The sequence below is a fragment of the Rhinatrema bivittatum genome, chromosome 1, assembly GCF_901001135.1.
Source record: "Rhinatrema bivittatum chromosome 1, aRhiBiv1.1, whole genome shotgun sequence".
NCBI lineage: Eukaryota > Metazoa > Chordata > Amphibia > Gymnophiona > Rhinatrematidae > Rhinatrema > Rhinatrema bivittatum.
The window spans coordinates 296489499-296500625 of NC_042615.1; the positions used below are offsets into that span (position 1 = coordinate 296489499).

The 11127-nt window shown below is 44.4% G+C and overlaps 1 long non-coding RNA gene across 1 annotated transcript; it reads left to right on the forward strand.

Moving 5' to 3' along the window:
• Positions 1 to 5809: 5809 nt before the first annotated feature.
• Positions 5810 to 10269, forward strand: LOC115080574. The gene is made up of 3 exons (XR_003853596.1): positions 5810 to 6048; positions 6350 to 6375; positions 9812 to 10269. It is a non-coding gene; the product is annotated as an uncharacterized LOC115080574 (long non-coding RNA).
• The last annotated feature ends 858 nt before the right edge of the window (positions 10270 to 11127 follow it).

The window sequence follows — 11127 nt, forward strand, 5'->3', positions numbered from 1 at the left end:
GATTTTTTTCTCTGGTCCATATCTTTTCCAGTAAATCAAGTAGTAGACTTGGTTTTGATTTTAAAGCCCATATCTCTTCTATCTCTTTATTCTTACTGACTTCTTAATCTTATTGATGGAGAAGGACTCTGCAGTCAGGGAATGGTTTGTGATAATAATGCTATAACAATGAAACATGAAATACTGCATGTATCTGATATGTTGGAGGAAACTTGATTTCAATTGTTACTGGATAAACTTGTTTTACAATGGAGAATGACCAATGAGCTTTTGGTCCACTTTGGTCCTAGAACAGGTCTCCAGCTTCCATATAGGGATTTCTTATCTGTCCCTATCACCCAGTCTGTTTCCTTTAAGCTTCTATTTGTGGCTCAGGTCCCAATTCTGTTCCATATTCCCTTAACATTTTTACCCATTAACCTCTACATAATCTAGACTTCTACCCATAGAAGTTAAGTGGCTGCATTATTTCAATGGTAGAAGGTTTAAAATGGTGGTTTTAACTTTAAGCCTGGGTGATGTTATAGAGTGACATCTACTGGTATAAAAGATGAGACTTGCAGTGAGTGTGGAGGCAGACAGTGCCACAAACACGTTCTTTTCCTTCCATCCTTTTACTGGGACAGTCATTGGCCAGCTTGTTGTATTTTGGTCCAGAAGGGCAGAAATCCAAGGAGGCAAAGTTCTCCATGAAGAGAGTACATTTTATACCCTACTTCTAGGCTTAAGGTGTAGCTCCTTTTGAAAAAGACCCTAGGAGGAATTATGAGGACAACACCGGTGTATGCAAACCTATCTCATGCATATTCATTGTGGTTATCCAGAAAACCTGACTGGTTAGGTGTGTCCTGAGGACTGGGTTGAGATGGGGTTTTGGTATAGTATAAATAGGACTTCTGATTTTAGGTGTTTACTTTCTTAGGAGTTTTTTGGGGGCACCAAAAATCAGTGTTTATTGGTGTTTTTGCGCGCAGGTACTACCTTTTCTGGTTGAATCAAATATGCACGTTTGTGCAGCTGAGGAGTTGTTAGCATGGAAAAGGCACAAAACAAAGCAGAGGATCCAGGATAGGCAAAGAGGGGGGAGAGAGTAGTAGGGAAAGTGGTGTCTTTCTAGTGTTTTGTTTTTTGGTTTTTTTTTTGCATGAAGGGTGTTTATTGGGGTTTATCAGTTAAAACCTAAAATAGCTCATCATCAGTCCCTGCTTCCCTGCAATAATTACTCATTAGATTTTGTACAACTGCTTATCCATTTTATATGTTACTTTGTAATCAACAAGAGGAGTCCCTATCCTTACCTACTCCTCAGCTCCCTGTATACTGACATGGTATACATTGTCTATACCAGAGCTTTCCAAAGTGTGTGTTGCGACACTTTAGTGTGTCGCCTGAGGTGTGCCGGTGTGTCGAGCAAGCCCGGTGCACGTGACACTCCAGCAAGTGGGAGCCAATGCGGCCACTTGCTGGAGGTGGACCTCATCCCACTGGCGGCTGAGCAGTGAAGTTTCGCTGGGCTGTGCTGTGTGCTGGAGACGCACATCAGGAAGATCGGCAGGGCCGTGGTGGAGCTTACGTCACCACAGCCTGAAGAAGAAGGTCACGCAGGTGCTCCTCCTCCTTCCTGCCCACGCGGCCCCGGAAGAAAAATGTTGCCGGAGCCGCATGGGCAGGAAGGAGGAGGAGCATCAGCCGCGTGCAGAAGAGGAGCAGGGGGCTGAGAAGAGGAGGCGGCCCGGTAGCAGGGTTCCCACCGTGGATCGGCCCGCGAAGATCAGGGATGCCGCTGCCGCGGATCGGCCCACAAAGATCAGGGCTGCTGCAGAGCCCATCCTGCAGCGACCCGTGAAGAGGAGCCCAGAGGTAAGAGAGAGGCTGAGGGCTCGTAGTGTGCGTGTATGAGATGAGTTGAGAGATTGTGTGAGGGAGTAAGGACCTGAATGTTTACAGAGACAGCATGTGAGAGCCTGTGTGTGTGTGAGAGAGAGACAGCATGTGCCAGTGAGAGCCTGTGTGTATGAATGATTGTATGAGAGAGAGCATGTGACAGTGAAAGCCTGTGCTTGAGCAAGACAGCATGTGGGAGTGAGAGAGAGCCTGGGTGTGTGAGAGTCAGACAGCATGTGCAAGAGAGAGACTTACTACCGTGGCTCCTCCTCTCTTCAGCCACATGGCTGAAGAGAGGAGGAGCCACGGTAGGAAGAGCAATGCGGCTAAAGAGCAGTGAAGCTGCAGCAGACTTGGCCACATGGCTAAAGAGAGAAGCAGCAGAGGCAGATCCGGCTTCATGGCCAAAGAGGCTCAGGGACTGGGCCACATGGCTAAAGAAAAGCATGGGCCCAGCCGAAAGAGGAGCCGTGTCCTCTCCACAATGAAAAGAGGAGACCTCCTGATGGTGTGAGAACTGATGCTGCTTCTACTGCCTTCATATTCTGGGAAGAGAAAAAAAAGAGTGTGTATGTGTGTGTGTGTTTGTGTGTGTGTGTGTGTGTGTGAGAGACTATATGAAAGTTCATATATCAATGTGTGTGTGAGCATGTGAGAGAGAGTATGTGTTTTTGTGTGTGTGATGTGGAGAGACCGCATATGTTTGCAATCATGTGGGAGAGAGAACATGGATGTGCATATGTGATTATGGGGCTAGAGAGAGAACATGTGTATGAGAGCATGTGTGTAGGATAGCATATGGGAGAGAGGGTGTTTGTATGAGAACATGTGTGTGAGATCATTTGGAAGAGAGCGAGCATGTATCTGTGTGTGTGAATATGTGGGGTAGAGAGCATTGTGTGTGATCTTGTGGCAAGCATGTGTGTGGGACAGCATGTGTATATGAAAGCATGAGGGAAAGAGAGGGTGTGTGTGTAAGAGAGAGCATGTGGAGGACAGAATGTGCATGTATGAACATGTGTGAGAAAGAGTGTGTATGTATTGGAGAGTGTATGTAAGAGAGAGAGGAGATAACCACTGTCAGCTGTTTAGAAATATTTTACTAATGTGATTTTACAATTATGATTAATATTTCTTGATTTTATTGTTTAATGTTTTACAAGGAATGGTAGTGATGTTTTATGAGGAATAGCAATGTTTTTGGTTTTCTATTGTTGCACTATTTACTAAGTCTGGCTTGTTGTTATTTACAGTTCAGTTTTTGTATGCACATTTCTATTTATACTTTATGGGTTTTTTTATTCTGTATCTGGTGAGGGTCTGTTTCTGTTTCGCATGTGTGACTGAGGTGAGGTGTTCTGCCAGCATGTAGTTTCTGTGTAGCAGCTTGGCTTGTACTATTTTTCTGATAGGTGTAGAGGTGTCTTTTAGCCTGCTCTAATATTTGCAGTGTGCCTTTTCATAGGTAGGTTTGTCACTGAGTGGGTGCAGGCAGTTAGTGCTGTTTTGGTATGGGAGAGTCAAGCCCACACCCAACATTTTACAATCGCTTATTACTATATGGGTTCCAGGTCTCTTTTTTTTTTTGGCAGTATTTTGGTTGGCACCACAGCAGTGCATGTAATTATCACAGTAACATGTATATTATATGTTTACCTTAGAGTGTCCTTTTTCGAGTCAAATCTATTGCTATAAATGCATAATTTTAAACTGTCAGTGGGGAAGTCAATTGTGTGGGGGGGGGGGGGGGGGAGGGGGGTGCCACGCTGTAAGATTCGCCTAGGGGGCCTAATATCTTTGCACCAGCCCTAAATCTGGGGAATTTCCATGGGTGTCAGCTAATGTCATATATATTTAGCTCCTGCCTTTACATTGGTAGCTCCAGGCGAATTACATTCAGGAGACAGGTATTTCCCTATCTCTATGGGACATACAATGTAACTTTCTACCTGAGGCAATAAAGAATGAAGTGACTTTCTCAAGGTCACAAGGAACAGCTATGAAAGTCCTTTGAAGCAACTGGGCTTGTTTCTATGTTGAAACTTGCTATTCATAAGTACACAGGAGCCGATTCAATACCGTGCGCTGACCGCTGCACGCGGCCGAACATGCGACTGGATGTGCATTTTGGACGCCCATTACATGGAAATCCACGTGGATGAGGCTATTAGCTGACCCCCATGATCCAATAAATTTTCCATGCGGCCAATGCGCCCTTGCAACGCGGCAAATTTTACGCCAGCCTGGGGTTTGCATAAAGGTATGCCACACTCAAGGGCGCATTGAAAAAAAAAAAAAAGGAAAAATCCTGCTTTCTGAGATTCCTCCTACATAGTATTGTAGTGATACCATGTAGGAGGAACCAAATAAAGCAGTATTGTTTTTTGGTTTTTTTTTTAATTCTTTGAAAAAAGAAATGTGGACGTCCAATATGTACACAAGATACATGGTCCAAGCCGCGTACCTTGAGCGCGTATATTCCAGTAGCAGGAGAAAAGGGACGCTCTTAGATTGAGCGTCCATCTTCCCAGTCCGCTTGACAGCCACCTCTCCTGTGCGCCCGATTCGGAGGAAGTGCTAGGGATGCACATTTGTCCCTAGTGCCTCCTTTTTAGCCCGACTCCTCATTTTAATATTGGATTAGGAGCCCAGGAGAGGTGGCTGGTCGTGCGCTAGGAAAACGGGCGCTCAATACTGAGTGCCCGTATTCTGCGCACATTTATTGCATCGATCCATTATTGTTATGATGCCATTTTGTATAAAGCCAAGTTTCAACTCTGCAATCTTTTGGCTTGCAATGTAGCAGAGGATCTAAACCTGACAGTATTGGCCGAATTTTAAAAACGGCCACACACGTAAAAAAACGGGGGTTACGTGTGTGGCTGGGCCTTGCGCACAGCGCGCGCATTTTCAAAGGGGTCCAGCCACACGTGTAACCCCCGTTATGCACAGAAGTGCCAGGCCTAGAAAAGGGGCGGGGGGGAGGGGAGGGGCGAGGCTCGAGGCGGTCGATACAGCAGCAAGTGGCTACTGCTCCTGAAGTGGAGCAAGAGGTAAAATAAAAAATTTGGGGTTAGATAGGATAGGGATAGGAGGCGGGGAGGAGAGGGGAAGCGGGAGGAAGGTCAGTTAGGTGGGTTGAAAAGTTCCGTCCCAGTCCGCTCCTTAATTGGAGCAGACTGGGAGGAAACTGGGAGAGGTCCAATCTCGTCGCCATGCTGAGGTTGCATAAATTTCTCCCCCCTTGCACGTGCCACCCACAGATACGCATGCAGATTATAAAATCCGGTGCACGTGTTAGAAAATTGGCGCGTCCATGTGTGCGCGCCGGGAAGTGCATGCACATGGATGCGCGTGCGCAGAGTGGAAAATCTACCTCTATATATTTGTGAGAGGGAGAGTCTGTCAGGAGTGAAAGAAAGTTTGCATGCGCACGCGCACACACACACACACACACACACAGTTCCCATACATGAGCATTGTGCACTTAGATTTCAGCAGCAACTGAATCTCATTAGGTTTTTTCCCTGCATTGCCTACGCCCTTGCCAAAGCTGTTTGGAAGAGACAAAAAGAGGATTAGTGTCACTAGATACCTGCCAATCATTTTAAGATCTTCTAAGGTCTTTAAAGATCTTCTTCGCGACTTTTATAAAATACAGCAGTGTCTCAATATCTAAAGCAAATTAAAGCTTTACCTCCCAAAAAGTCCTCACAGTCTACAACCGAGTCTATGGTTTGCAGGAAGCACATACTGAGATTAATTTCTAATTATATTTTCTTCTTTTTACACAACCCAGCAGAGTCAACAGCTCACTTCTGGGCTTCTGGCTCAGCACAAATTCAATCACATGGGGCTGAGGTGCCATGAGCCTCCATTCACAGCTCCTGGGAAGGGCGGGTTCCTTACTTTTTATCATCTCCCCAGCCCAGCTCTTGTGGCAATTGTTAGCTGCCTCAGGGTGGGGTCCCTCCCGCTTTGGATAAGTAGAGATCCACTTAGGTGTCACATGTGAAAAGCTCTGTTTCCTGCCAGGTTGAGTGTAGCCCAAACAGCCAGTCTCCTAGGGGTAGGGAGGGAAAGCGGGGATAAAGTTAGGAAATGTCCTTAACAAAGAGGACAGTTGCAAAAAAACCTCTGCAATATATGATCCTGGATTAAAAGGTTTAACAATTTTACTGCACTAAAAAAGAAAACTATTAAGTGCTAGCAGGCAATAAGTGTGCTTGAAAGATTTCAACAAGAAAAGGCTTTTTTATATATATACTTAAACAACAATTTGAAACTTCAACACATTCAAACCTTTTTCTTTCAGCATAGCTATATCTTCAAACACTATTAAGAAATATACTTTTTTTTTCTCATAGGACTTTAGGCTAAAACCAACCATAATTGGATACTTTGACTGTGTTTTTGTTCCCAGTTTGTATTTTAAAAAAATTGTGTTTTTATTTCTCTTTCACAGGCTCTTCTTGAACAGAGTCTCTTGAGGTAAGTATTCTTTTGTTTGAGTATATTTATTTTCCTCTCAGCGTTTCTTTTTTTGGGTGCTTTATTATTTAGTTCACAAAACACTATTAGTCTGGCTAGAAGTCTCTTTAATGTAGTTTGTGCACTTATCGCTGGTCCTTTTTTGTTGTTGTTGTTTTTTGGTCAAAGCTTCAGTGTGATGTCCCCAGTTGCACGCACTGGTATCCTGGGCAATGGTTCCAGTTTCAGCAGGTGTCCTCAGGGTGGTGAATCCAGATGCAGTGGACATTGATACCTGCTCCCACATCCTCCCCTTCAGGGTTACCTACTCCATTGCATTAACGAAACAACAATAAAAACGGACTCCCTAGCACCTAGAATCTTCCACAAGCTAGGAGCTCCTAAGTGATGTGTCCGTTGACTTGTTGAACTGATTTTCTAACTACCCTGTCCCCTTACCTTAATGCAGAAAAACAGAAACAACTTTAGAACAAAAACATCACTTTTTTTGCCACTCAAACCTTCACATCCACATGCAAACAGTTTATCTTACTTTCCTGTAGATATTCCCCTTAAGTAATTGTTGGCTCCATTTTTACTGGTGTTTTGCAGAGCTGGTGAATAGTGCTGCTGCCATCTTCCAACACCAACTGATCTTCTGCCTTCAAGTTTCCCACATGAAACTTTTTTTATCAGAGCATATATTTGATAAAAAAAAAAAAAAAGTCCATAAAAGTCTCAAGGGACTGATCACTTTACTCCCCTAGTGTCCTTCCACAGGGGATTTTACTTCTATCAGCCAAGAGGCTGCTCCTTGTGCTGATGTGTTTGCCATGATAACCCTCAGTTCCAGGGAACTGCTCTTTGTTCCATAGCTGCAGCAGGTGGTACAACCTGGCATGGCTTATTGTGCACATTGAAATCCTGACACAGGGCTTTCCCTGGCCAAATAAATATGGCCAACCACTTTTATATATATGATGGGGGCTAGCCCAGGGTGCCCCATCACTCAATTTTCCCCAATTCTTTAAATTATATTCCCAGTGCTGCATGTGTAATCCACTTCTGGGTCTTCCCTTTGATTTTCCAAGAGTGCAGCAGGGGCTTTCCCAGTGCTTCTTGTGCTATACATGTCTCCTCCAAGCCCCGGTGCATACTAGCACTTTCTGGACCACCCGGGAGGTTTATTCATGTGGCAGGGGCTTGCCCAGGGCCCCCATTCACCTTTATTTATTTTGTGGTTTTTTTTTAATTGGTTTTAATATGGCCTGTTTTTGCAACACCACTGTGACCCAATGCCTTTCAGGTCACATGATGATAACATCACCACTGACCCAAACATAGTTGCATCTATTTTCATCGGCAGGAGCTTTCTCAGGGCTCCCAGATACATTCCTCCTGTGTGGCAGTGAGGAAGAGCAGCAACAGGAGGCTTTCCATTCAGCTGCTGCTGTGAAGAGCTGTAGAAGCAGCGGTATAATGTGTCCTGCTCCTCCTCCCTTTCAATGTCAGAACTGCAGGAGGTAGAGACAACTCTCTCTTGTGGCTGTGGATGCTGCTTTCTCTTCACATGTGCTATGGGAGGCAGGAAAAAACCCTCCTGTAGCTATTGGACCTGCTCCCTCCTTTGAGCAACATGATACTGCTCCTCTCCTACCTCCAGATGCCATGCAAGAGGCAAGGAAAGACCCTCCTGGGGCAGCAGGTAAAACTTTATATATGTTCTCCTCTTGTCCACAGCGTGATTCTCTGGCCAGTCTAAAGATGTGGCTGATGTGCACTGGCTGGCACTCCTAGACCCTGCAAATAATGCTTCTACAGCACTCCCAGCCCCAGTGGGCCTGAGGATCACAAATTGAATCCAAGTCTTCTGCAAGGCCCCACATAGCTCAGCCGCTGGGCCATCAGGCCAGTCCAAGAGCTGCTATTTCTGATAGCAGTGAGGCCTGTGTAGAATGGAACTACATTTTCAGATAGTAACAAGGCAGACTTGAGGGGCCTTGCAGTCCTCATCTGCTGTCATAGTCTAGATTTCTATAAACCCTTACAACAGCTAAGAAAGTGTGATTTTTTTTTTTTGGGTATCATTGGGGAAGGCTCATATTAGTAACTTTCCACCAGTGACTGTACATGTTCAACAGATTGGGTGTTCCTGCAGAGAACTCAACAGGCAGGCAGAGCTCTCGCCTTCAGTCCTACAGGCATTGTAACTTGCTGTTTTTTTTACTGACATTAGACTGGAAATTCCAGTGCACTTGGATGAAGTTTTCCCTTCTGAGGTCTTACTTTATTATTTCTTCATATAGAAAATCATATCCCCCTTTACATAGGGTTTAAATTCTCCCTGGAGCAGAGAGAGAGAGAGTGGCTGACAAATGAAGATTTATCGTTACTGGAAATCCCCTTTGAAGATTTGGTTCTTGGATCTGGATGGGCTTTCTGCAACATTTTTCAGCAACTGCATTTCTCTATTGTTTGGCACCAGTGTCGCGGCAGCCAGGCAGGCTTCCCATCCTTCCCCTCAGGCAGTCTGTATTGAAAGCTTATTCCATCTTCTTCGTGTCTGATGTGTCTGCATTCCCTAGGCTCACCTGTTCTAGGCAAAAGCTGAAAGCTCTATGATAAATTTATTACCAGCACTTTGGGACTGTAGTACAGTCCTCGTTTAACCTTCCACTCAAATGAGTGGGAAATGTACTTCCGTTGGGCTTCACACATATTCACTCAAATCAAATCAGAAATCAAATGGAAATACATTTCCCAATGAAGACTGCCCCCGTGGCTTCTCCAGGCTGTAGGTTCAAATGCTAGAATACTAGAGTATCAGAATAAGATTTTACTCAATGCAAGTTGTACTCCCTTCGTCACACCAATACAAAAGGAGCTAGAAAAAGAAAAATGTATTTTTTTCATTTTAGATGCTCTTATTTTGCTGCCTTCATATATCAAACATACTGCCTGATTCACTAAGGCTTTTCTCCTGATGAATCAGGCTTATATTTAGTAAACGGTGAAAAATATCTACTTACTTTTCTGCCTATTAGAATAGAAAAACAGTAATTTTAGAATTCTAAAAAATTTTTATTCAATTTTGTTTATTGATAATCATTATTCAAGCAAACAATTAGCAACATTCTATACCAAAAAAGTAAACACAATAAATGAAAACATGAGAAAAGAACAATGCTTGAGAGTTGTGTTTAATATACTCATCAAGCAAAAATAGGATACAAAACAGAATAATACTGGTGAATAAACCCAAACCACCACCCCACCACTACCACCCTTTCCCTCCTTTGTAAGATAAAGAGTCATTTACTACCATTATCTCAAGAAAATCCATAACAAAAAATCCCCAAAAGAGTCAATAATCATTCAAAACCTGACTGCGAGCTTGAGGTTGCAAAGATGATATATATGGCATCCAAACATCTAATATCTTTTTTTTTCCCTCTAGAAGAAGCTATCTTTCCAGTGAGAAGTTCCAGTAACAAAAGATTGTGAAACGTGCTCTTACAGTACATGAGAGATGGTGCAGTCTCTTGTCTCCAATTTTGAAGAATCACCATATTAGTTAAAAGAAAAACTTTTGTGATGCAAAGTTTTTGTAACCCCGTTCCAAAAAGGCCAGTCAACAGGATACCAAAAACAGCAGCAGAAGCAGAAAAAGACAATTTCAAAGAGTACATTTGCTTCCAAAACAATTGAATTTTGCCATAAAACCAAAATGCATGACTTAATGTACCAGGGACTTTATTGCACTTTATACAAATATCAGAATCTGCTATCCCAGCCATGTACACCTGTCTTTGAGATATGAAGGATCTAGTTAGTATTTTGTAATAGATGTAATGCATCTTCATATTTGTTGTAATGTTACATATTGTACCAAAACAAGTTAATAAAGGACTTTAAAGAAAACTGAACATTTAATTCTTGTGTCTACTTATCCCAAAAGCTATCGAGATATTGAACCCAAAGAGATCTGCAAAGATTTATAAAGAAAAGACCCCCACAGGTCCCCACCATCGGAAGGTGAAGCCAGGCTGGAGCAGAGACCCTGCTGGAGCTTCACCACTACCAGCCCTCATTCCCCTCAGGTTGAGCCCTTGGGTACCAGGGCCGGCTGGACTTATGTGGGGGTCTCTGAAGGCTGCGGAGACGGGGCTGGAAGGAATTCCAGAGAGAGTCCAGGAGCTGGACAAGCCACAGTACTCATCAAGGAAAGCCAGGTGTAGGTCACGTCAGGTGACAAATCTCATAGTCATGATTTCAAGTGAAAGTCAGGGCAGGCAGCAGATCTCGTAGTCGGGTTTCCAGGCGTAAGTCAGGGAAGGCAGCAGATCTCATAGTTGGGTTTCCAGGGGTAGGTCAGGACAGGCGGCAGATCTCGTAGTCGGGTTTCCAGGCGTAAGTCAGGGAAGGCAGCAGATCTCATAGTTGGGTTTCCAGGGGTAGGTCAGGACAGGTGGCAGATCTCGTAGTTGGGAGGCGAAGCGAGGGTCGGAATCCGGAAGGTTGACGAACAGGAACACAGGCAAGGGCATGATCCTCCGCAGAGGAGCAGGAAACAGGACCTTAAGAGCAGAAGCCAAGGCAAGGTCTTGAGAGCCAGACCTTGCCTTAAGTAGGAAAACGCTGGGCAGGGCAAGGAGGAGGGGCCACGGCAATTTCCTGCCGTGGTCCCCTTAAATCCTGGAGAACGCGCACGTGGGCCTAGGAAGGTCCAGAGGAGGTGGGGCCCACGCTGGGGATTGCAGCGTGTCAGAGAGG